Genomic DNA, 27,177 nt, shown 5'->3' with positions numbered 1-27,177 from the left:
CTACTGGTCCCCCTGACACTAAGGGGCAATTTAGCATGGCGAATCAACCTAACCCGCACATCTTTGGACTGTGGGAGGGACTGGAGCACCCAGAGGAAACCCACGCAGACACGGGGAGAACGTGCAAACTCCACACAGTCAAAAATTACAAATTTTAAATTTTACTTTTAAAAAAATCTCCAACAATAATTAAATCCTGGGGGAATGACTCAAAATAGTTAATTTTCACTGCCAGGGTAGTTAACTGGCAGTAATTACCAGTTGTTAAAATGACATTTAGATAGAATGACAAGGTTTAAGTGTTTGCAGTGAGTTTAGTTTGTGTCCTTCACAGAAATGAAGCAACTTCACCCCATTTGATACGTTTTAATGGTGAGCTGGACAGCAACATTTCACAAAGCCAGCAACAGGACCATGCACCTGGGTCAGCAACCTTTAGATTCCTGTGTTTAATCTCAGACTACCCTCTCCTGCAGTTGCTGTAACTATTGTATATCCATAACAGGAAGCACCTTTGGCCTCAAAGTTAATTTGATTTTGATGGCACGGTGGCACAGTGGTTAGCACTGCTGCCTCACAGCGCCAGGGACCCCGGTTCGATTCCCGGATCGGGTCACTGTCTGTGTGGAGTCTGCATGTTCTCCCTGTGTCCGAGTGGATTTCCTCCGGGTGCTCCGGTTTCTTCCCACAGTCCAAAGACGTTAGGTGAATTGACTGTGCTAATATTGCCCCTTCGTGTCCAAAGATGTGTAGGTTAGGCAGATTAGCCATGGTAAATGTGTGGGGTTATGGGGATAGAGTGGGGGGAGTGGGCCTGAGTAGGTCGAATGGCCTCCTTCTGCAGTGTAGGGATTCTTGGTTCTCTGGACCAAAACTATGAGCCATTATGAAACAATTCCACAAAGGGAGGCAGAAAAAATATGGCCGAGGTTTTCCAGCCCTGCTGTGACGAGACCTGATGCGGAGGATGTGATGGGCCACCCAAAATCCATTGACTTTCAGTGGAATTGGGTGATCCTACCGGAGAGCGGGTCTGGAAAACTCCGTCCTCTGATGCTGTCAAGCAGGAAAACATCCCGCCACTAGCCTGCCTTCCGGCTATTTTGATCCTAGCACTTCTTCACTGTGTTATAGTGAGCCTTAATTCATATGTCCCAGTTCTCAATATGGTTCGAAAAGTAGTGGAATAGGATTGGACTGGAGGAGAACCACATGTGACAATATTTTAAGGCTGGGCAGTTTTTGCTTCCCAAAACATTTTAATCTGCTTTTACATGAAGTGAAGTGAAATCATGTTAGCTGGTGCAGACACGATGGGCCAAATGGCCTCTTTCTGCGGTGTAACAATTCCGTGAAAAGGACAGCTGGGAATAAAGAAAACTCCCAGGACGGCACAGTGGTTAGCACTGCTGCCGCACAGCGCCAGGGACCCCGGGTTCAATTCCGGTCTTGGGTCACTGCCTGTCTGGAGTTTGCACATTCTCCCCATGTCTGCGTGGGTTTCATCCGGGTGCTCCGGTTTCCTCCCACAGTCCAAAGATGTGCGGGTTGATTGGCCATGCTCAATTGACCTTAGTGTCAGGGGGATTAGCAGGGTAAATATGTGGGGTTATGGGAATAAGGCCTGGGTGGGATTGTGGTCGGTACAGACTCGATGGGCTGAATGGCCTCCTTCTATTGGGATTCTATGATGCTATAAATTGTTTCCAACTGTGATAATTCACTGTCAAATATGCAAGTCCAGAGTAGAACAGTATTGACTGACATAAACCCAATCCTGAGAGACCTGTGCTTTTTTATTTGTTATTGATGCAGCTTATATATTAGCAAACAAGACCTGGATCGTCTGATTTTAAATCTCGTTAATATTGAATGTGCTGAGTTTGCCACCCACTCTGTATATTTAACAGTGCAAACACACATTTTGCCCAGACATTGAGGTCAGACTGGGATAGGGAACTGAAAGGGTAAGCACCAGAATAAATGCATATGCCTCAATGCCAGAGACATTTGAAATTAAACACTGGGTTCAGAGGCACTGGTAGAAACAAAATTATATAACAAACTTGCAGCATAATTAAAGATTTGTGAGTGTGCTTTCCAAAAACCATGAAGGCGGGCACTGTGATTTTGACATTTTTCTTTGCATTTATTTATGTTCAGCAAATTTTCTTGGTCCAATGATGTGCAGGTTAGGTGGATCGGCCATACTAAATTACCCTTTAGTGTCCCAAGATGTGCAGGTTCGATGGATTATCCATGGGAAATGTGTGGGGTTACAGGGATAGCCGGGGGTGAGGGCCTGGGTAAGGTGCTCTGTCAGAGAGTCGGTGCAGACTCGATGAGCCGAATGGCCTCTTCTGCACTGTCGGGATTCTATGAGAATGACAGCACCACTACGGGCGGGATTTTTAAGACCTCGCTCGTCCCGAAACCGTAAAATCCTTCCAGAGGTCAACGGATCTTTCCATGTTCCGCCCCTTGCCTGCTCTGATTCCCGTGATGGGTGGGACGGTAAAATTCCAGCCGCTAAGTTTTAAAAACTGTTGAATATTTACAGCCATGGATGCTCTTGGAGCTTCTCTCTCTCTCTCTCTCTGCCAATGTAATTTTGTAGGAAGTATAGTGGAATGCCATTTACACATAAACAGGATTTTCACCTCGCTCCCCATGAAGGAATTGATATTGTGGGCCAGATTCTCTGGCCTCCCCGCAGTGTGTTTCTTGGTGGCAGGAGACAGTCCACCGTTGGCCAGTAGCGGGATCTCCTGTTGATGGGATTTCCCATTGAATCTACCCCTCGCCACCGGGAAACATGTAGCGGCGCTGCGCCAACGGCAGGGCTGGAAGATCCCACCAGCATGAACAGCTGGAAGATCTCGCCCAATTAATGGAAGCAACTTCCTGAAAATACCAAGTCAATGCGCACATTGTACTGATTCCACTGAGATCACTGCAGTTGAAGCCAAATTTACTAATGTGCATCATTGGAGGCTGTTTTACAGAATGTTCATGTTAACTTGCAAGAGGTGCACCCACAAGCAGACACTAGAAACCATCAGATGTGTGACCTGCTAGCTCCCGTGTCCCAGAGAAGTCAAAGGTCCAAGTTCTACTGAAATCAGTAAAGAAGTCTGATTTGAGAAGCAGATTTCAGACAGATATCCAAATAATATAGCGGCGACAGGGACGGGAGGGGAGGGATTATTACCAAACTCCAGCAAGCGGCACGGTGGCACAGTGGTTAGTACTGCTGCCTCACAGCGGGACCTGGGTTCAGTTCCCGGCTTGGGTCACTGTCTATGTGGAGTTTGCACATTATCTCCATGTCTGCGTGGGTTTCCTCCGGGTGCTCCGGTTTCCTCCCACAGTCCAAAGATGTGTGGGTTAGATGGACTGGCCATGCCAAATTGCCCCTTAGTGTCAGGGTATTGGCAGGGTAAATGCATGGAGTTATGTGGATAGGGCCTGGGTGGGATTGTGGTCGGTGCAGACTCGATGGGCTGAATGGCCTCCTTCTACACTGTCTGGATTCTATGATGATTCTAAAGCCACAGAAGAAAATAGTAAAGCAAATATTTTGTTCCATTTTGACAAGTTGAAATATTGGCTGGAATTCTCTGGCCTCGGACGCCCCACTACAACTGCCGGCGAGAATGGAGAATTAGGCGCTCAGCCTAATTTCCATTCATTGCAGCGGGGCCGGAGAATTCTGGCCATTAACTCTGTTTCTCCCTGGTTTCATGCAGAGAACGTCAGTTAGAAATAATTGAAAGTTAAAGTGAGAGAAAGAAAATGTGAGAGATAAAGTGAATGTACTAAAACTTCTTACTCGATGTTTTGGAGTATTTTGACAATCAAAAATGCATGGTAGAGTATTACAGTTAGTCCTGGTAAGAAATCTCACAACACCAGGTTAAAGTCCAACAGGTTTATTTGGAATCATGAGCTTTTGGAGCGCTGCTCCTTCATCAGGTGAGTGATCAATGAGTTGAACGCCATATCCCATTCTTAGGAGGGCGTCCTTCAGCATCTGTAGCTGCCTATTGTACTGATCCTGTGTATACGGAGGGCTTGTCCGTAGAGGATGTTTAGGGTGGAAGCTGGAGAAGTGGAGCATTGTGAGATTATCCGTGGGCTTGCGGTAGAGTGAAGTGCTGAGGTGATCATCCTTGATGAAGATGCGTGTGTCCAAGAATGCAATGATTCTGGAGAGTAGTCCATGGTGAGTCTGATGGTGGGATGAAGCTTGTTGATGTCATCGTGTAGTCGTTTCAGTGATTCTTCGCCGTGAGAACAATGAACAAACTGACCTGACCACTCAGCTGATGAAGGAGCAAATAAACCTGTAGGACTTTAACCTGGCGTTGTGAGACTTCTTACAGTGCCCACCCCAGTCCAATGCTGGCATCTCCACATCACAGTTAGTCCTGACATCCCAATATCATTATTATTAAAGAAAAATGGGATATTCAGCATCATAGCGCGTGTCCCTGGTTGGCAACAGTCCACTGTTGATATAATGCGACACCATAACAAGATGCTGAAAACTGTTAGGCCACATGTCCGGGTTTGGAGTACATTGGAGCTTGGAAAATGTTATGTCTGTAGCAATGTAAAAAAATAGGCAGGATGAGTTAATCAATAACAAAATAAAACATTTTATTCTGTTCATTGTTCTGTAAATTCTGTCGCAATAGGGTGAATATGTTCCTGTTGGAAACAACCAATCTTTTTTGACATTAAGTGATAAGAAACTTATGTTTTGATGTGTAGGGTATTTGACATTTGTTATGTTGCTTACAATTTCAGTGTAAAATGCATGTTGGCGCGAAGCAATAACATTTTTGTCATTCCATTCCGTTGTGGTCCTGCAGAATGGAAACTTGTCCTTGTGATTGAATTCATTTTTCTATCATTCACACACAGCACATGCTTAGCCAGGGGTTAGCTATCTCGCCCGAGAGGGAGACAAAAAAAGGTGTAGTATGATTTCTGTTCAACGAGGCCAGGTCAGAATGCATAAAGATTTAACATTGAGCCCCTTATACATTCTGGGGAAAGAATATTATGGGTTTTTTTTCTTTTGGGAAGGTTGTTCGGTTATTGGATTATTTTCTTATTGGGGAATGCTGTTTGATTTATTGCTGAAAGAAAATTATTTTAATTTCCTCAGCCTCAAAGTAAGGCAAGTCCATGCATTACACATAAATTAACCACGGCTTTATTACTTTCTTAACCGCTCTCAGGAGTTATTTCAGATCATTCTACAGTTCATAAATTGTTGATAAATTAATAAACTTGCATCTGTTAATATTCGTTAATGGGGCTGCAGCTTAATGGTGGGTGCTTTTCTGAGGTGCTAATTGATTCCCAATGTATGTAAAGAGCACTAATGAGATTTGTTTAATGGGAGGTGAGCAGATATAAATGGGATAGTTCCATTTCCATGCCATTATTATCAAAGATTTTTCTCTGGCACATCCCACCTTCAATTGATGGTGACTGTTAATGTTTCAGCCTACAATACCTACAGCACCTGGGAGATGTCCTGCTGCCACAGCGCAACCAATATTATGCAGGTTTGGCTACCTTTACAACTGGGAAGGAAAAAGGTTTGGGCAGGCCCCTTTATTATGACCTCTGTCATGCTGTGCCAACACCTCTCCTGGCTTCTTTAATGAATGTCTTCAAGTGGAAAAGCAGACAGTCATCTGAAGAATTGAGCAGGGCACTAGAAGAAGGCAGAGTAGAGGAGCCCTGAGTTGAATGTGGCCCTACCTTCAGACACTCCTGATTGTAGTGTACCAAATGAGGCAAAGATGCCCATACGAGAAAATTGGAACCTAATGGACTGGATACTGGTATCTGTGTTGGAGGGAGACAAAGTATGATTGCTAATTCAGTACATTTAGCTGAAGACATGTGCAAACACCGTGGCTTTGTCATGTGTTCAGCCCCATTGTTGATGAGGATGGGACATTCATGGAGTCTCCTTCTGTTTTATGATCGATCATCACCATTCTTTGCCCTTTATTGGAGGGCTAAAGAGCTTTGTTCTAATCCATTAGTCATGGCGTCTCTTAGATCGGCCTATAGTACGGTGTTTTGATGGTGTTTAGTGGCTTTGTTTAGGTTGATACTTCATTCCAAGGTCCCGTTCCCTGCAGGCACCCTCTTCCACAGAACCCATGAACTCATGCTGGGGTGAAGCAGGAACGAGGGATTGACTGGGTAACGAGGTTGTGGATTGCGGTGGTTCAGTTGCACTGTGGGTGGTGCCCTACAGTGCTCCATGGATGACCAGCTTTGTGCTGCTAGATCTATCCTCTGTATAGACTGGGTGGTCACATGGCCACTGGGTTCACGTGGGTACAGAAGGGGTCATGGGTCAGGAGTGCGGGTGTTCTCCCCTGGGTGCGGGCTGACACACGGCACGGAAAAGCTGCTCAATATTGTGGTGAACCATCGTTGGTTACCACTGTGGGGTTATTCCAATGTTACTGTTGGGTTAGGGTGTTGCCACTGTGGGGGTTGTTATAATGTTGTTGGGTTAGGGTGTTTACCTGTGGTGGATGTTGTTATGGCACATCCCGGTCGGGCCCCGCCTCCTGGGGAGAGGTATAAGACCCTCTGCTCAGGCGGGACCCCTCCAGTCTGGATTGGTGTACTCGTGTTAGATAGTTCCATTGTTTGTCAATAAAAGCCTTCAATCGCTGAAGCCTTGTACCTCGTGCTTGATTGTCGTGCATCAATTTTATTGACAAACACAAAACTCTCGACAGTAAAGAGAGTATGGAGCAAATGCTGAAACCAGAGCGTCTGACACTGGACCCACGTGCGGTCGGTGCCTCTAACACCTTCGACCACTGGTTGAAGTGTTTCGAGGACTACCTGGCGGCCTCTGCAGCAGTTACTACGGACGACGACAAACTCCAGGTCCTCCACGCGAGGGTAAGCGACACGGTCTATCTTGCGATTCGTGCGGCCACCACTTACCCGAGGGCCATCGAGCTCTTGAAGAAACGATACACGAGACCACCCAACGAGATTCACACTCGTTACCTCCTCGCTACACGACGTCGGCAGTCGGGCGAAACCATGGAGGACTACGCCAATGAGCTCTTGCAGCTTGCCAGGGGCTGCGACTGCAAAGCTGTGTCGGCTGAGCAGTATATGTACGACCTCGCCCGAGATGCGTTTGTAGCAGGGGTAGGGTCCTCGTACATCCGGCTTAAGCTATTGGAGAAAGGGAACCTCAACTTGACCCAAGCGATGGAGATGGCTGAGATGCTGGAGGCAGCGTCGAAAAGCTTGGCTCTGTACCCCGAAGACCACGTGGAGACAACGTGGCAGGAAAGCACAAATCCCTCCTTGCCCCACGGGCTCGCGCTCCCATATCGATCCGACGACGGCGGCAGCTCCAGGCGGCCAGCGATGCTATTTTTGCGGAGGAGCCAAGCATCCACGGCAACAGTGTCCAGCAAAAACGGCGATCTGCAGTCAGTGCGGTAAAAAGGGGCACTATGCTAAAGTCTGCAGGTCGAAGCCCAAGAACGGCAGTGCAGCCTGTGACCCTCCAGAGCGGAGACAATCTCCTTCGGCGTCGCAGTACCCGCGAGGCCCGACCACGTGCGAATCCAGGACGGCGCCATCGTGGCTGACAGAGGAGGAGGATGACCACCAGGAGTTGCTACGCTTGGCGCCCTCACCCACGTGCGATTCATGGGGGCGGCCATCATGGTCGACGACGCCCAGGAGCGACCAGCAGGGGTCCTCAGTATCAACCTCGGCTGCATGCAGTGACGCCCTGGGGCCAACGGTGGCGTCGATCTCTCTGGACCAGACAAAGCATCACAGGCTTGACTGTTCGATGATGAACATCAAGGTAAATGCTCGTACTGTGTATTGTCTGTTTGACAGTGGGAGCACCGAGAGTTTTATTCACCCTGACACTGCAAAAAGGTGTGGACTCCGGGTTCTACCTGCCAAACAGACAATTTCTATGGCATCACGGTCCCGGTCTGTACCGATCCAAGGACGTTGTATGGTAACCCTAGAGGTGCAGGGCACAATTTACGAGCGATACAGGCTCCTTGTGTTACCGTACCTTTGCGCGCCAATTCTCCTCGGACTAAACTTTATGGTCCACATGAAGAGTGTGATCCTACAGTACGGTGGGCCACTCCCTTCACTGGCAGTAGGAAATCAGCCGCAGCCTCCAAATTGCCCAAAGCACCCCGCATGCAATCTTTCCACACTAAAGATCACCACACCTTCTTTATTTAAGAATCTGGTACCAGGCTGCAAGCCCATCGCTACTAAAAGTAGGCGTTACAGCGCTGAAGACCGGATCTTTATCAGATCTGAGGTTCAGCGGCTCCTCAAAGAAGGGATCATACAGCCCAGTGCTAGTCCGTGGAGAGCGCAGGTCGTGGTGGTTAAAAGCGGGAACAAGCCCCGGATGGTCATCGACTACAGTCAGACCATTAACTGTTATACGCAGCTGGATGCGTATCCTCTCCCGCGCATATCTGATATGGTCAATCAGATTGCGCAGTACCGGGTGTTCTCCACCATAGACCTTAAGTCTGCCTACCACCAACTCCCCATCCGCCCAGAGGACCGACAATACACGGCTTTTGAGGCGGATGGTCGTCTATATCAGTTTCTTAGGGTTCCATTTGGTGTCACCAATGGGGTCTCGGTCTTCCAGCGTGCTATGGACCGAATGGTGGACCAGAACGGGTTGCGGGCTACCTTTCCGTACCTGGATAACGTCACCATCTGCGGCCATGACCAGCAGGACCATGACACGAATCTCCAAAACTTTCTGCGCACTGCATCTCGCCTGAATCTGACCTATAACAGGGAGAAGTGTGTATTCCGTACGCGCAGGTTAGCTATCCTTGGATACGTGGTGGAAAATGGTGTCATCGGCCCTGATCCAGACCGTATGCGCCCCCTTACTGAACTTCCCTTGCCCGCTAGCACAAAAGCACTGAGGAGATGCCTCGGCTTCTTTTCTTATTATGCGCAGTGGATCCCCAACTACGCGGACAAAGCCCGTCCGCTCATCAAGTCCACGACCTTCCCACTCACGCCGGAGGCCCAATTGGCCTTCAAGGCTTTGAAAAGCGACATTGCGAAAGCCACGATGCACGCGGTGGATGAATCCATCCCTTTTCAGGTGGAAAGTGATGCATCGGATTTCGCCCTGGCCGCCACACTAAACCAGGCAGGCAGGCCCGTCGCGTTTTTTTCCCGCACCCTTCAAGGTCCCGAAATTCGGCATTCAGCGGTGGAGAAGGAGGCTCAGGCCACTGTGGAGGCCGTCAGACACTGGCGCCATTACCTGGCGGGGAAGCGGTTCATCCTGATCACGGATCAACGATCCGTGGTGTTTATGTTCAGTAATACGCAGAGGGGCAAGATCAAGAATGATAAGATCTTGCGGTGGAGAATTGAGCTCTCCACCTATAATTACGATATTATGTATCGTCCAGGGAAGCTCAATGAGCCCTCGGATGCCCTCTCGCGCGGAACATGCGCTATCATGCAGGAGGACCGCTTGAAGGCCCTCCACAATGACCTGTGCCATCCTGGAGTCACTCGACTCTACCACTTCATAAAAGCCCGCAACCTGCCCTACTCGGTGGAGGATGTCAGGTCAGTAACGAGAAGCTGTCGGATTTGCGCGGAATGCAAACCGCACTTTTATCGACCGGACCGGGCACAATTGGTCAAGGCCACTCGCCCCTTCGAGAGGCTGAGTGTGGATTTTAAGGGCCCCCTTCCCTCAACGGACCGGAATGTCTATTTTCTCAATATCATAGATGAATACTCCCGGTTCCCGTTTGTTGTCCCCTGTGCGGACACGTCGACTGCCACGGTAATTAAGGCATTCAGTGATCTTTTTACCCTGTTCGGGTACCCCTGCTACATACATAGCGACAGGGGCTCGTCGTTCATGAGTAGCGACTTGAGGCAATTCCTGCTCTCATACGGGATTGCCTCTAGTAGAACCACGAGCTACAACCCTAGGGGTAACGGACAGGTGGAGAGGGAGAATGCTACAGTCTGGAAGACTGTCCTATTGGCGCTGAAGTCCAGGGGCCTTCCAGTCTCCCGTTGGCAGGAGGTCCTTCCAAATGCGCTTCATTCCATTCGCTCCCTCCTGTGTACGGCAACCAATGCTACTTCCCACGAGAGGATGTTCTCATTCCCTCGGAAGTCGTCCTCGGGGATCTCCTTACCAGCCTGGTTGACGTACCCAGGACCCGTCCTTCTGCGGCGACATGTGAGGGCCCGCAAGTCCGACCCCTTGGTCGAACCGGTCCAACTCCTCCACGCCAACCCTCAGTATGCCTATGTGGCATATCCTGACGGGCGAGAGGACACGGTCTCGATTCGAGACCTGGCGCCCGCAGGGGACGTAGCAACTCCTGTCGCTCCTATACCCCCTGTCACGAACCCCCTTTCACTTCTTTCTTCCCCAGACGTGGCGCGGTCAGCACCGGGACCAGTGCATAACAGTTATACTCCCATGTACAGCTTGCCTGAGACTCGGAGATCGGCGCCACCACAGAAGGTTCCAGGATCCCCTGCACCACCGCCTCACCAGGGTCAACCGGCCCGGGAGTCCTCGAGGGGACAGCCGGACGCTGTTTTGGAGAGAACGCCACCGCAAGCACCTGCTCCGGTGTCGCAACCGGTGTTGAGGAGATCACAGCGACGGTGCGGTCCTCCAGACCGTCTGGACTTGTGAATTTTGTATATATGTGACCTGTTTTCGCACCCCGCCGGCCTTTGTTTTTAAAGGAGGGGTGAATGTGGTGAACCATCGTTGGTTACCACTGTGGGTTATTCCAATGTTACTGTTGGGTTAGGGTGTTGCCACTGTGGGGGTTGTTATAATGTTGTTGGGTTAGGGTGTTTACACTGTGGGATTAATATACCTGTGGTGGATGTTGTTATGGCACATCCCGGTCGGGCCCCGCCTCCTGGGGAGAGGTATAAGACCCTCTGCTCAGGCGGGACCCCTCCAGTCTGGATTGGTGTACTCGTGTTAGATAGTTCCATTGTTTGTCAATAAAAGCCTTCAATCGCTGAAGCCTTGTACCTCGTGCTTGATTGTCGCGCATCAAATATCATCAATAAACATTTCTTGGTGTTAGTTCCTGGTCACCAGTCATTGCAACCCAATGCTTCTTCACTCAGTCTTACCCATTCAGCCTGTATTGTACAATGGAGGATTCTCCATCACGCTTCTAAAGGAATTACCAAGGTTGGCAGCCCTAGACCTGAATAGAAACACAGTAAAGCCTTCATGAGATAGAAATTCACCCCTCCAAAATCCAGTGTGCTGTAGTTATGACCTAAATATACTGCAAAGAATAAATAGAAAGTGAAAAGTCTCATGGAGTCAAAAGGCTACAGATGATGTGATCAGAAAAGAGGAGCATACTCCGCAAGTTACCACGCAGAACATAGGAGGGAAGGCGGTCTCTGGCCAAAGACGCACATCCTGTGGCAATCTAAAGACTCTGAAAGATCTGCCCAGGCAGGGCCGGGAGGAAGAATCGCTGGAGTGCATCTTACTGCTGGTAGGCAGTTCAGGAATTCTCTGAGAACTGAGGGAAGTGATTTCCAATGGCCACTTGATGTTATGACTAAGAAATGGGAAGGCATAAACTCATTGGAAGTTGTGAGCGAATGTATGGACTGTTTCTTATAAAGACTGTAATCCCATGGGAAGCGTGTATAAAGTATATGTAGATGGCACGGGATTATCAGTCATGTTACAACATTAATAAGGATTCTGTAGTTTAGAGTTTTAATTACCGACTAGGTAATGTTTTGGTCTTTTAGTTTGTTTGTTACAGTTGTGCGGTTGTTCACTGGGAATTCAGATCTCTTGTTTGAAGTTATAGGCTTCTGCAGGAATTATAATGCTAGACTTTAAAAACACTCCATTGACTATAAAATGCTTTGGGATGCCCTGTGGCAATGAAAGATGCTATGTAAATGCAAATGTTTCTTTTATTTTAGCACAGGGCGCTAAGATGCTAATACCCCAGGCGAGGTCATGTAGTTCTTAATCTCAGCTCCTTTGAGTAGGAATATGATACCTCGGAGCTGCAATGTTTCCCACAGCAAGGGTAGACTGTTTACAAATTGTGAGTAAGAATAGTAAATGCTCCCTTGATTCCTGTTGGATCTAAAATGTTGTAGTTCACGTAATAATAGACATTGGCTGGAATATTACAATCATTCACGCTGGCGGGATTTTCCCATCCCACTGCAGTGAACGGAGATTTGGATCGGTGCCGGATTCACACTGTGGGGAGGCACGGTGGCACAGTGGTTAGCACTGCTGCCTCACAGCGCCAGGGACCCGGGTTCAATTCCGGCTCACTGTCCGTGCGCAGTTTGCACGTTCTCTCCGTGTCTGCATGTGTTTCCTCCGGGTGCTCCGGTTTCCTCCCACAGTCCAAAGATGTGCGGGTTAAGTTGATTGGCCATGCTAAATAAACCCTAGTGTCAGAGGGATTAGCAGGGTAAATATGACGGGCTATGGGGATAGGGCCTGGGTGGGATTGTGGTTGGTGCAGACTCGATGGACCGAATGGCCTCCTTCTGCACTGTAGGGATTCTATGATTCTATTCTATGATTCTCCAATCTCCCTGCAGTGGGAGTGTATCTGGTAAGGTCGCGCCCTAAGTTTTTCAAAATTACTTATCCTGTAATTATTTCAAAGGCAGGAGAGGGTTTTATGTAAATGCAAACGTTTCTTACTTGCATTTCTTTGTGAAAGAGAGGTTCTTAAAACATTTTTAAAAGGGACTATTTTGCTTTTCACGACTGTGAAAGGAAACCAGTCAGGTTTTGCAGAAGGACAACTTGCCATGGCGAAATTAAGAGCTTGTGTGGCTTTTGCTACCAAATAAACCTGTTGGACTTTAACCTGGTGTTGTTAAACTTCTTACTGAAATAAAGAGCAGCAGGCTGAACTGTCATAATAATCCTGACAGTCATTCCGATACACACGCTGTGAGACATCTACTTTGATTTGTTTGCCTTGTCTCGACTGCCGCGTCCCCATCACAATCCTCCGTCCTCATAAAAATTCAGTGCCATGCGTACATTAGCTCGGGCCCAGACCAACACTTACAGTCACGACTGCTGGCCTGGTGGGGAACAGCCTGCCCGAAATTGTTTACTGCTCAGTGACACATACACAGGGAAAGGGCGGCGAACATCTGTGAGAAGCCCAGAGCCAACCAGTAGCAATAAAATGCGGTTGGAGTACAAAATGATCGGACGAGGGGCAGTTGTTTTCAGAAAGATAACAATATCGACCCGTTGTCAAGCAGAAAGAGAAAAAAATATGAGACCTCCTAATGTGTGGTGAGCTGATAAGCCTCGCACATTATGCAACTTATATATTTTGATGTTAAATATGCTTTGTTGCAACAGTAAAGTGACAAGTGCTCACGGTACTTTCTCTATATAGTGTTTGTAAAATAATCTAAACATTGTGTTACAATGTTATCGGTGTCGCACTCGAGCAGTTGGCAGGATAACTACTATTTTTTTATTGTTGCAGCAACATATTTCTTTGGCGCTGGTTTAACACGTCTGGAGAATGACAGAGCGACATGTGTTACTGTCTGATAATTAGTGAGCTTTTGTTTCCTGAACCAAAGAAATGTTTAGCGTCAGTTTATGTTTTCTGTCGTGGGAGAAAATTACTGTTTTTCTTGTTGGAGTTATTCACGGCCAAGCTCGTTTTACTTTGCTTAATTCTTTCATGGGATGCGGATGTCACTGGCAAGGCCGGCGTTTGTTGCCCGTTTCTCATTGCCTTTGAACTGAGGACCTCACTAGGCTGTTTCAGAGAACAGTCAAATATATTGCTGCAGGTGTGGAGTCAGGCCAGGCCAGGTAAGGATGGCAGATTTCCTTCCCTAAAAGCTGTTAGTGAACTAGATGAGTTTTTTTTTTAATGGCAATCGATGATAGTTTGAGAGTCACCAACTTACAATTCCAGATGTTATAATTGATTGAATTTAAATTCCATCGAGCTGCCATTGTGGGATTTGGATCACTAGAGGATTAGTTTAGGTCTCTGCATTGTGAGTCCAGTGACGTTGCCACTACACCACCCTCTTCCCCCATCTCTCGACACATCCCGTGTACAAGATTGTTTCTTCTGAGTCTCGGTTGAGTGCTGAAGGACCTGCATGGCTTTGGTGTGACTCTAAACATGGTATTAATTGTGAGAATATAATAAATTGGGGAAGAGCTGGAACGTGAATGGTGCTACTGAGTGCCACATTGCTCAGATGTAAGTATAAAATGGGTGGGTGGCCTGTGACGATACTGTGCCTTTAAGAAGGTTGTTTGAGTCATGTTCTTGTGTAAGAGCTGTTGTAGCACTTGGAGCCATACATTCCCGTATTGTTACTGCACCAGCATAATTGTTCTCAATTACTAGAATGTTTGTTTTAATCTGGACTCATGCCATTCTGTTGTTTTTAGGGAGTTTCCCTGGGGTTTTGCAGAATAGGACTTTTTTTTTATTCACTCATGGGACACTGGCATCACTGGCTGGCCAGCATTTATTGCCCATCCCTAATTGCCCTTGTCCAGAGGGCAGTTGAGAGTCAACCACATTGCTGTGGCTCTGGAGTCACATGTAGGCCAGACCAGGTAAGGACGGCAGATTTCCTTCCTTAAAGGACATTAGTGATCCAGATGGGTTTTCACGACAATCGACATTGGTTTCATGGTTATCAGTAGATTCTTAATTCCAAATATTTTTTTATTGAATTCAAATTCCACCAGCTGCCATGGCGGGATTCAAACCCAGGGCCCCAGAACATTTGCTGAGTTTCTGGATTAATAGTCTAGTAATAACACCACTAGGCCATTGGCTCCCCACATTGATTGATTGACAGGTATGGTCATATGACTGGGTGGAATTAGGCTTACACCGAGAATTTAAGCTTAGTTTCAGTTTAGATGCAGCTTTTAAGTTGAGAGGGAGCAGGGCCTCTCTTTTCCCCTCTTCAAAGTCTGGAGACTTGGAGCTGCCAGAGATGAGAGTTACTTCTCTGAAGTTCTGCTGTTTTGAGGGTATATCCTTCTCTAGAAACTCCTGTCTGGATCTCTGTCCAGAATGTGTGTCCAGAAGTGTTAAAAGGCTGGAAATCTAGTGCCACATGAATATTGTTGATTATTTGTACTAACTAATTCTGAAGAAGGGTACATGTCTATGGGAATATTGTTTAAAATTGGAACAACAGAGATAGCTAGCTATTAAGAAATATGCGTTGTCATGTTTAAATATTTTAATTGGTAAAATTTATGCTAATGCTTTTTGTTATATTCTAACTGCATCCTTAAATAAAGTTTGTTTTGATAAAAGCTTCCCAGTGGGTCACTGGAATCATACTTGGAGTGAAACATCTTATGCTCACCCTAGCGCCAAAATCAAATATAAAAGTTAGGGCCTAGGCTAACTTTCAATTTCAATTGGCAGGTGCATGTGGAAGGTGGGATCGCGCCTGTCATTAGAACATAAGAACTCGGAGCAGGAGTAGGCCATCTGGCCCCTCGAGCCTGCTCCGCCATTGAATAAGATCATGGCTGATCTTTTCATGGACTCAGCTCCGTTTACCCGCCCGCTCACCATAACCATTAATTCCTTTACTGTTCAAAAATTTATCTATCCTTGCCTTAAAAACATTCAATGAGGTAGCCTCAACTGCTTCACTGGGCAGGGAATTCCACAGATTCACAACCCCTTTGGGTGAAGAAGTTCCTCCTCAACTAAGTCCTAAATCTGCTCCCCTTTATTTTGAGGCCATGCCCCTAGTTCTGGTTTCACCTGCCAGTAGAAACAACTTCCCTGCTTCTATCTTATCTATTCCTTTCATAATCTAATATGTTTCTAGAAGATCTCCCTTCATTCTTCTGAATTCCAATGAGTATAGCCCCAGTCTACTCAGTCTCTCCTCATAAGCCAACCCTCTCAACTCGGAATCAACCTAGTGAAACTCCTCTGTACCCCTTCAAGTGCCAGTATATTCTTTCTCAAGTAAGGAGACCAGAACTGCACACAGCACCTCAGGTGCGGCCCCACCAACACCCTACACAGCTGCAACTCAGCCTCCCTGTCTCTAAACTCCATCCCTCTAGCAATGAAGAACAAAATTCCATTTGCCTTCCTAATTATCCGTTGCACCTGCAAACCAACTTTTTGTGATTTATGCGCAAGGACACCCAGATCCCTCTGCTCAGCAGCATGCTGCAATTTTTTACTATTTAAATAATAGTCCATTTTGCTGCTATTCCTACCAAAATAGATAACCTCACATTTACCAACACTACTCCATCTGCCAGACCCTCACTTAGGCTATCTATATTCCTTTGCAGACTTTCAGTGTCCTTTGCACACTTTGCTCTGCCACTCATCTTAGTGTCATCTGCAAATTTTGACACAGTACACTTGGTCCCCAACTCCAAATCATCTATGTAAATTGTAAACAATTGCGACAGTTAACAGTTAAACAGCCAAGTAAGCCCATTTAAAGATCAATTGTCAATGATTCTGAGTGGCCTGTGTGCATTTGCACTCAGTGCATAGGCCAATCTTCCAGGTGGTCTTCATATTTTTCATTCATTCAACATCTAGGATGAGATAAAAGGCCCAGAGGATGTTGGTAAAGTGAGGCATTAGGAGTTTTGTTGTGTGTTGTATGGAGTTGGTATTGAGATTGTTTTTGATCCCCATTGACTCCAGGTTTGCTAGGGCTTCTTCATGCCACATTTGTCAAATGCAGCGTTTATGTCAAGCGCTGTCATTAAAGTTCACAATATACCTTGGAATTTCTGGTCTGGGCCTTAACAAACCAAACCCCGTTGGGGTAGATGTTATATATTAGATGTTTTGACTTGTTAGTACGAACAAGACAAAAGATGATAAGATGCCACACTGTGGGTTTTGAACCAACTCAACGCAGATTTATTTACAAGATGTTGCCAGATTGAAGTCCAACGTGGAAAAGGAGGTAAAAACCAACAAACGTCTCTGGTGATGTCACAGTACATCATGTGACTAGTCACACAGAGATATTGCTTTACATAACCGTAGACTTCAGTGTTTGGGCAGCATGAGGGCTGATGGCTCATATAGGAAGTTACCGTTCCGTAGGTAGATTGGAGAAACTGGAATTCTTCTCCCAGAGCGGAGAAGACTAAGGAGGGATTTGATAGAGATGTTTAAAACCATCAAGGGTTTAAATAGAGTAAATGGAGAGAGACTGCTTCCAGTGGTTGAAGGGTGGATAACAGGTATCACAGATTTAAGGTCATTGTTAAAAAAGCCAGAGGTAACAAGAGGAAAACATTTCTCTGCAACGACTGGTTAGGATTTGGAATGCACTGCTTAATAGACTGGTGGTCAAAGATTTAACAGTAAGCATTAAAAATTGGGTACATTTGGAAATTGGAATTGAATAAATAGTTACTGGGTTTGGGGAAAGATCAGTGTGATGGATTAACAAGATTGCTCTGAGATAGAGCTGGGGCAGTCTCGATGGGCTGAATGGCCGCCTTCTGTGCTCTACTATTCTATGAAAAGTGGTCTCATTTAGCTATAACCCGTAAGATGTGGCTGTCTGATCCGCATCCCTCTTCAGCTCACTGTATTTGGGCTGGTCCTAATATTGGGCAGTCCCGGGTAGGAAAGCAAGGCAGCTGGGGTCAGAGGATCAAAAATAATTTAAATGCAATCACCGTGGAAGCTTTTCAGTTCTGCCACTTGTTAGACTGTGCAAGGCATGCACAGTGCACCCTCCTTGCTGTCCTCTTCCAGAACAGGAATCGGTGTCCTGTGTATGTCATGCAGCCCCAATTTGCTTATTACCACCTGAAGCAGCTGGGTGCCCTGGAAAGGCTTCTTTAGGAATACAGTAAGAAGTCTCACAACACCAGGTTAAAGTCCACCAGGTTTATTTGATAGCACAAGCCACGAGCTTTCAGAGCGATGCCCCTTCATCAGGTGAGTGGGAGTTCTGTTCACAAACAGGGCATATAAAGACACAAACTCAATTTACAAAACAATGGTTGGAATGTGAGTCTTTACAGGTAATCAAGTCTTAAAGGTACAGACAATGTGAGTGGAGAGAGGGTTAAGCACAGGTTAAAGAGATGTGTATTGTCTCCAGCCAGGACAGTTAGTGAGATTTTGCAAGCCCAGGCAAGTCGTGGGGGTTACAGATAGTGTGACATGAACCCAAGATCCTGGTTGAGGCCGTCCTCATGTGTGCAGAACTTGGCTATCAGTCTCTGCTCAGCGACTCTGCGTTGTCGTGTGTCATGAAGGCTGCCTTGGAGAACGCTTACCCAAAGATCAGAGGCCGAATGCCTGTGACCGCTGAAGTGTTCGCCAACAGGAAGAGAACACTCTTGCCTGGTGATTGTCGAGCGGTGTTCATTCATTGCCTGGGCTTGCAAAATCTCACTAACTGTCCTGGCTGGAGACAATACACATCTCTTTAACCTGTGCTTAACCCTCTCTCCACTCACATTGTCTGTACCTTTAAGACTTGATTACCTGTAAAGACTCGCATTCCAACCATTGTTTTGTAAATTGAGCTTGTGTCTTTATATGCCCTGTTTGTGAACAGAACTCTCACTCTCCTGATGAAGGGGCAACGCTCCAAAAGCTAGTGGCTTGTGCTATCAAATAAACCTGCTGGACTTTAACCTGGTGTTGTGAGACTTCTTACTGTGCCCACCCCAGTCCAACGCTGGCATCTCCACATCATGGCTCTTTAGGAATGTCAGTGGTGGGGTGGCTGGTGTCAACAGCTGTCTAAGTGCTATACAGTGCCCGTCCTGTTAATGTTGGGTGCCCTGCGTTGAAATCTTCCCCAGTGCAGTAGAATTGATTTTAATATATTTATTAAGTCACAGAGAAAACCTGTTCCATGTTACCTGTTTAGATATTGTAATAAAAACACTATCAGTAAGCTAATGACGAAATAAGATTGGGTTATTTTCAACTTTAATGCATTTGCAAAGCTGGCAGTAGCAGCTTGGCTGCTAGTTATGTAGCCTATTGGATTTTCCTTCTTGTTGTACTGTAGGTGTATAATGGATGACCAATTGGCTAACACCAATTCACTGTCTTCACCCTCACACGTGATCACTGTGTGGATCTGATAGTCTAACATGTATCCACTGCCCACAAGCAAGTCATTTTGTCAGTCCCACAAGTTATTAGTTGAGATTCATGACTTGAGAAAACCATTAACCTGTGTGCCCTGACCCATGGCAGTGGTCTTGACTGGTTAGTCCCTGCTCAGAGCATTGGCTACCTGACAATGGGGAGCAATCTACAACCCTCGGCTAACTGACAGAGTCACAGAGAAAATATTGGACTTAATTAAAGGTGTTTCTTACCTTTATGCTTCCTTATGTGGTTTGCCAACTTACTTTGTTTACAGTTTGGGATGGCTCCTGCTCTGACCAAGACTGCAAGAAACTACATAGAGTCATAGAGATTTACAGCATGGAAACAGGCCCTTCGGCCCAACTTGTCCATGCCGTCCCTTTTTTAAGCCCCTAAGCTAGTCCCAATTGCTCGCGGTTGGCCCATATCCGTCTATGCCCATTTTACCCACGTAACAGTCCAAATGCTTTTTAAAAGACAAATTGTACCAACCTCTACTACTACCTCTGGCAGCTTGTTCCAGACACTCACCACTCTCTGTGTGAAAAAATTGCTCCTCTGGACACTTTTGTATCTCTCCCCTCTCACCTTAAACCTATGCCCTCTAGTTTTAGACTCCCCTATCTTTGGGAAAAGATCTTGACTATCTAGCTGATCTATGTCCCTCATCATTTTATAGACCTCTATAAAATCACACCTCAGTCTCCTACACTCCAGAGAAAAAAGCCCCAGTCTATCCAGCCTCTCCTTATAACTCAAACCATCAAATCCTGGTAGCATCCTAGTAAATCTTTTCTGTACTCTTCCTAGTTTAATAATATCCTTTCCATAGGGTGACCAGAATTGCACACAGTATTCCAAATGTGGCCTTACCAATGTCTTGTACAACTTCAACAAGACATTCCAACTCCTGTATTCCATGTTCTGACCAATGAATCCAAGCATGATGAATGCTTTCTTCACCACTCCATCCGCCTGTGTCTCCACTTTCAAGGAGCAAGAACATGTACCCCTAGATCTCTTTGTTCTATAACTCTTCCCAATGCCCTACCATTAACTGAGTAAGTCCTGCCTTGGTTCAATCTACCAAAATGCATTACCTTGCATTTATCTAAATTAAACTCCATCTGCCATTCGTCAGCCCACTGACCCAATTGATCAAGACCCCGTTGCAATCCAAGATAACCTTCTTCACTGTCCACTCTGCCACCAATCTTGATGTCATCTGCAAACTTACTAACCATGCCTCCTATATTCTCATCCAACTCATTAATATAAATGACAAATAACAGTGGACCCAGCACCGATCCCTGAGGCACACCGCTGGTCACAGGTCTCCACTTTGAAAAACGACCCTCTACAACCACCTGTCATCCAGCGAATTTTGTATCCATTTAGCTACCTCACCCTTGATCCCGTGAGATTTAACCTTCTGCAACAACCTACCATGCGGTACCTTGTCAAAGACCTTGCTAAAGTCCATGTAGACAACATCAACTGCACTGCCCTCATCTACCTTCTTGGTTACCCCTTCAAAAAACTCTATCAAATTTGTACAAAGGGTTGTGAGCATAGCCCAGCCCATCACGCAAACCAACCTCCCATCCATTTACTCCTTCTACACTTCAGGAAAGCAGCCAGCATAATCAAGGACCCCACGCATCCCAGACATACTCTATTCCATCTTCTTCCATCAGGAAAAAGATACAAAAGTCTGAGATCATGTACCGACCAAGTGAAGAACAGCTTCTTCCCTGCTACCATCAGACCTTTGAAATTATCTATCATATATTAAGTTGATCTTTCTCTACACCCTAGCTATAACTGTAACACTATATTCTGCACCCGCTCCTTTCCTTCTGCCCTATGTGCTCTATGAATGGTATGCTTTGTCTGTATATCATGCAAGAAGCAATACTTTTCACTCTATACCAATACATGTGACAATAATAAATCAAATCAAATCAAATGAAACGCCTTTGGACCATCCAATATGGAATGCACTGTCAAATATACATTGCTTGTTGTTGTATTTTGAGGCAAGCGATGGCTTCCCTCACCTTTTTTAAAAGTGGTCAGCCATAGAGCTTTTAAAATTAAGAATTAGTGATTGTCCAGAAGAGAAAAAGACCACCAACCTTACCAACCCCCAAGTCACACATTTGAATCCCACACCCAACTGAGTTGAAATGTTTTAATCTCCTTGGACAACACTGTCCAGATTTGTGCGATCTTTATAATTGAAATGTCGCTTATGGCAACGAGCACTGAATCCAAGGAGCTAAGGAATGATATAATAGATCCTACCCACTGAAAGGTGCAAGTCTCTGATCCTACGATTAATGTTGGGTAGGAGAGGTCTGTAAGCCCAGATTTACCAGATAGCTGGGGAGAACCTTAAATGGAGAATTGCAAGTAAGTCCAAATTTACCAATGCACACCTTCACAGGTAGTAGAATGTTACTGCTCAGTCAGGGATCAATAAGGTGGCAGTCAGGAGGCATGGTGGTTCGCACTGCTGCCTCACAGCGCCAGGGACCCAGGTTCAATTTCGGCCTCGGGTCATTGTCTGTGTGGAGTCTTCACGTCCTTCCCATGTTTGTGTGGGTTTCCTCCGGGTGCTCCGGTTTTCTCCCACAGTCCAAAGATGCGCAGGTTAGGTGGATTAGTCATACTTAATTTCTCCTTAGGGCGGAATTTTACAACCTCGCTTGGGCGAGATCATAAAATCCCGCCTGAGGCTAACGGAGCTTTCCGTTCTGCAAGTCGGAATCGGAGCGGCCAAGGCGGTAAAATTCCGGCCTTAGGTGTGTAGGTTAGGGGGGATTAGTGTGGTGAATATGTGGGATTATGGGGATGGGCGGGGGGAGTGGGTCTGGTAGCTCTTTCAGAGAGTCGGTGCAGACTCGCTGGGGCAAATGGCCTCCTTCTGCACTGTGGGGATTCTAGGATTCCATGAATAAAAGAAATGTTGAATCTGTTCTTCAACAAGTCTATGCTCTTTGGTTACCAAGTGGAAAGGATTTGAATCAAATATTATATTTTTCCATTCTATGCATCCTTGTAATGTGCTTTTCAGCTACATTGTTATTTTCTTACCCCAGATCTGTGTGGTCTTATTGAATAGTATTTGAAAGCCGTGCCTCCTTTTTATGGACATTAGTATTAACGCTCGACCAACTGACCAGTTATGTTGTATTCCAACTTGTTTTTAGAAATGGAATTCTAGAAGAACTTGTTGGGAAAGAAGAAAAGAAGTAACCCTTAGGAACTCTGTTGGCCAAGAAAAATCCATGGAGGAAGTTTGCTTTTGGTAAGTGAGGGACTGAATTAACTGACAGCGGTATTGGAATATTACCCGAATTCTCTGTGATAAGCCTTTGACATAGCCAAATAAGCCTTGGCCAAGAAATGCTGTGTAAATTTTGTGGAAAACTTTTTGTGTCATACAGCCGTCAGTGTGCAGGCATTGAGATGGACTGCAATTTTGGGATGGAATTAGTCAGGCCAACAGGGTTACTGATCCCAGGTCAGAAATCTGGTCGGGAAACCCCGTCAGTTCTGTGGGGGGGAGGCCTACAGAGTCAGGTGCCCTTCGGGCACTTTTCAGGACACCCTTAGGCCTTCCCTGAGATTCAAGACCCTGACAGCGGTCAGGGGGTCCTGCCTCCGCCGCTCCAGAGAAAAAAACCCTATTTTTGTCCAGCCTATGCAAATAGCTCATACCCTCTAATCCAGGCAGCATCCTGATCAACCTTTTCTGCACCCTCTCCAAAGCCTCCACATTCTTCCTGTAATGTGGCAACCAGAATTGAACGCAATACTCTTAGGGCGGCCTAACCACAGTTTTATAGAGATGCAACATAATATCCTGACTCTTGTACTCAATGCCCTGACCAATAAAGGCAAACATGCCATACACTTTCTTTACTACCCTATCTAAATTGTCCCGGGAGACACCCCACTCCTTGCTTAATTTATTGTTGATTGAATGTAATCTGCTGTTTGAATATACGTTGATGAATTGATATAATGTGGAAAGATTTTATGTGTTTTGCTGACTTCCTAAGTTCTGAACCAGTTTCACCACTAACAAGGTATCTAGAAATGTGCAAAATAACTGGTGCACCTTTGCAGCTGCTATAAGATCATAGGGATAATAGTTGAGTGGTTAGACAGCGATTCAATACAATTAAAGCACAAAATCTCCTTCCAAACTGGACTGGGGGGAGGCCTACGGAGTCAGGTGCCCATCAGGCACTTTTGTGGACACCCTTACGTCTTCCCTGAGATTCAAGACCGTGACAGCAGAGGTCCTGCCTCTGCTGCTCCAGAGAAAATAACCCTAGTTTGTCCAGCCTCTGCATATAGCTCATACCGTCTAATCCAGGCAGCATCCTGGTCAACCTTTTCTGTACCCTCTCCAAAGCCTCCACATCCACCTTCCTGTAATGTGGCGATTGGAATTAAACACAATACTCTAAGTGGAGCCTAACCAAAGTTTTATAGAGATGCAACATGACATCCTGACTCTTGTACTCAATGTCCCGACCAATACAGGCAAACATGCCATACGCCGTCTTTACCACCCGATCTAAATTATCCCGGGAGACACCCCACTCCTTGCTTAATTTATTATTGGTTCAATGTAATCTGCTGTTTGAATATATGTTGATGAATTTATATAATGTGGAAAGATTTTATGTGTTCTGCTGACTTCCTAAGTTCTCAACCAGTCCCACCGCTAACAAGGTATCTAGAAATGTGAAAAATTGCTGTTATACCTTTGCAGCTGCTATAAGATCATAGGGATAACAGTTGAGTGGTTAATGCACAAAATCTCCTTCCAAACTGGCTGGTATTATCAATTCCCTTGTCCAAACTACCAACTGAATTTTAAAGCATAGAAATCTCCCAGGTTTCAAAGCTATCCAATCCTGATGCAATAAATAATTTATTGAGGTTGTTAACATTTTTTAAAAAATGGATCTGTGTTTCTTGCTGACTGGAGCTTTTGAACAAAAGGATGCAAAAGCTAATAAAACACATGGGCGCACAATTAATTTTTTGGTCCTCGTTATAGACAGTGGAAGTATTTGGAGATTGCACCAATTCCGTACCAAATTAGATGTTGCTTGCATTTAAGTCATGCAAATAAAATCGCTGCAGATACTATCCATCTTGGTCAGTAATCTCCGAATGGTGAAGAAAATGTCATTGTTCCCTGTTCTTCAGCTTGAAGGTGCAGTGTTCTGAAATTCCAGTCTGACCCTAGGCACATAGTGGATCACTGATCAGGGTGGGGAACTGTGGATTCCGCTCTGTTTGCACTCCAAAGTGACTTTCCGATTGAGGACATGAGCAGTTCTCCAAGTACAAACCCCTTTTAAACCAGACCATCTTAGGAATTTCACCTGTCTTCTCTTAGCTAGCTGAGGGAACTCCCACATGCGAAGAACGACAGGATAGCCCCCAGAACTTGTGAAGCGCTAATGGTTTTAAGGAAGAGTTCAATAACCTGCCAAGAATTGTCCCAATAATGTTTGAGGAGCTTTTTGGTTTCAAATACTCCATGGTTGAGAGGGGCCCTCACTGTCTTCCCTTTCCTTTGTCAGGTTAAGCATGTTTGTTGTGTCTTTCCAGGTTCAAGCTAATGGGTGGCATGGTGGCACAATGGTTAGCACTCACAACGCCAGGGACCTGGGTTCCATTCCTGGCTTGGGTCACTGTCTGTGCAAAGTCTGCACGTTCTCCCCGTGTCTGCATGGGTTTCCTCTGGGTGCTCCAGTTTCCTCCCACAGTCCAAAAGTCATGCTGATTAGGTGCATTGGCATGCTAAATTCTCCCTCAGTGTACCCGAACAGGTGCCAGAGTGTGGTGACTCAGTGATTTTCGCAGTAACTTCACAGCAGTGTTAATGTAAGCCTACTTGTGACATTAATAAAAATAAACAAACTACCTGCCCAAGTGTGCACATTAATCCAAGGCAGTAATTTGGGACAGGTTCTGTACTTGGGTCCACTTGACCGTTCTCCTGCTGATGGAGTGACCCAATAGGATTTCTGGCTGCAGACTTTTGAACCACTGGGATTTTGGTACAGATGGTGCTGATTTTCATTCAATGCGTGCTGCCTCTCTCGTTGATATTGTACATCCAGGCAAAACCAAACAGGATGGAATTAATCATCACCAACTTTATTGGAATAAATGGCTTGTACAAAAAGCAAGGGCAGACTGTAAAACCTGCACCAGGTCTCCCGCACTTTAGCCGAGGAGAGCTTCCACTTCTGATGCATCCCCAAGTTACTTCAGAGTGGAAAGTTCCCTTCATGTGTAGGCACTGTTGGCGTGCAGACAGACATCAGCCCAATTAATGCACAGCAGAGTCTCACAAGCAGCGAAGGAAATCAGTGACTATTTAATCCATGTTTGATGATTGCGGTTGAAATATTGGCTGATTGTAGCAGGAGAACTCCCCGCTCTTTCAATTATGTCTTTGAACTGCTCAAAGAAGCAGATGGCATTAGTTTAACGCCCCCTTTGATACACATTGACAGGATGTAGTGTTCTCATTGTGATTGGCGCAGCATGGTGGCAGCAACCTAGTCCCCTCACCTAAAACAACAGCATTATTGCCCCAATTCTGTGACTGGCATTCTTTTGTAAGTCTCACACTTTACTGCAAGTATAAGTTTACGGAATTCCTATCAGCCATTGCTGGTATGGTGGATAGGTTCAGCAGCGTGCATCATTATATAACTTTGCTATTTTGTCCATTCACTATCCTGGCTCTAAATATTTATACTGACCTTCGTTGGTTCTCTAAAATTCCTTGACACAAATTAAGGGCGCAATTCTCCCAAGCCCCTACCAGCGGGTTCAATGGTTGTGGACAACACTGCAGGACTTCCTCAAGGCAGTGTCCTAGGCCCAACCATCTTCTGCTGCTTCATCAATGACCTTCCTTCCATCATAAGGTCAGAGGTGGGGATGTTCGCTGATGACTGCACAGTGTTCAGCATCATTTATGATTCTTCGGATAATGAAGCAGTCCATGTCCAAATGCAGCAAGAACTGGACAATATCCAGGCTTGGGCTGACAAGTGGCAAGTAACATTCACACCACACAAGAGCCAGGCAATGACCATCTCCAACAAGAGAGGATCTAACCATTGCCCCTTGACATTCAATGGCATTACCATTGCTAAATCCCCCACTGTCAGCATCCTGGGTGTTATCATTGACTAGAAACTGAACTGGACTGCCAGAACAGGGCAAGGGAACCCTGTGGTGAGTAACTCACCCCACGACTCCCCAAAGCCTGTCCACCATCTACAAGGCACAAGTCAAGAGTGCGATGGAATACTCCTCACTTGTCTGGATGAGTGCAACTCCTACAACACTCAAGAAGCTTGACAGCATCTAGGACAAAGCAGCCCACTTGATTTCTATCCCTTCCATAAAACATTCAATCCCTCCATCACTGATGAACAGTGGCAGCCATGTGTACCATCCAAAAGATGCACTGCAGGAACTCACCAATGTTCCTTAGGCAGCACCTCCCAAACCCATGACCACTACCATCTAGAAGGACGAGAGCAGCAGATACCTGAGAACACCACCACCTGAATATTCCTCTCCAAATCACTCACCATTCTGATTTGGAAATATATCACTGTTCCTTCACTGCCATTGGTTCGAAATCCTGGAATTACCTCCCTAACAGCACAGTGGGTGGATCTACACCAAGATCTGCAGTGGATCAAGAAGGCAGCTCACCACCAACTTCTCAAGGGCAACAAGGTTTGGGCAATAAATACTGGCTTAGCCAGTGATGCTCACATCCCATAAATGAATTTTAAAAAATACCCTCTTAGAGCATGGGATCTGAAGTGAGCAAGAGGTGGGTACAAAGCTGAGACAAGCACAG

The 27,177-nt window shown here is 46.0% G+C and overlaps 1 protein-coding gene across 7 annotated transcripts in view; it reads left to right on the top strand.

Annotated features, from left to right (window-relative positions):
• Positions 1-27,177, top strand: part of LOC144491975 (janus kinase and microtubule-interacting protein 1-like) — a 329,706-nt gene that overhangs the window by 102,849 nt on the left and 199,680 nt on the right. For 3 of the 7 annotated variants that reach the window (XM_078210197.1, XM_078210204.1, XM_078210199.1), the window contains exons 1-2: positions 13,687-13,948; positions 22,463-22,560. The gene's annotated coding sequence lies outside the window, so the exon portion shown is untranslated. Of the gene's footprint in view, positions 1-13,276; positions 13,412-13,686; positions 13,949-22,462; positions 22,561-27,177 lie in introns of those variants that run through there. The other 4 variants (XM_078210202.1, XM_078210200.1, XM_078210198.1 and 1 more) reach the window with 2 other exon arrangements.

This window comes from Mustelus asterias, chromosome 1 (genome assembly GCF_964213995.1).
Source record: "Mustelus asterias chromosome 1, sMusAst1.hap1.1, whole genome shotgun sequence".
NCBI lineage: Eukaryota > Metazoa > Chordata > Chondrichthyes > Carcharhiniformes > Triakidae > Mustelus > Mustelus asterias.
The sequence above is the reverse complement of the archived record's forward strand: the minus strand, read 5'-3'. Positions and strand labels throughout refer to the sequence as shown.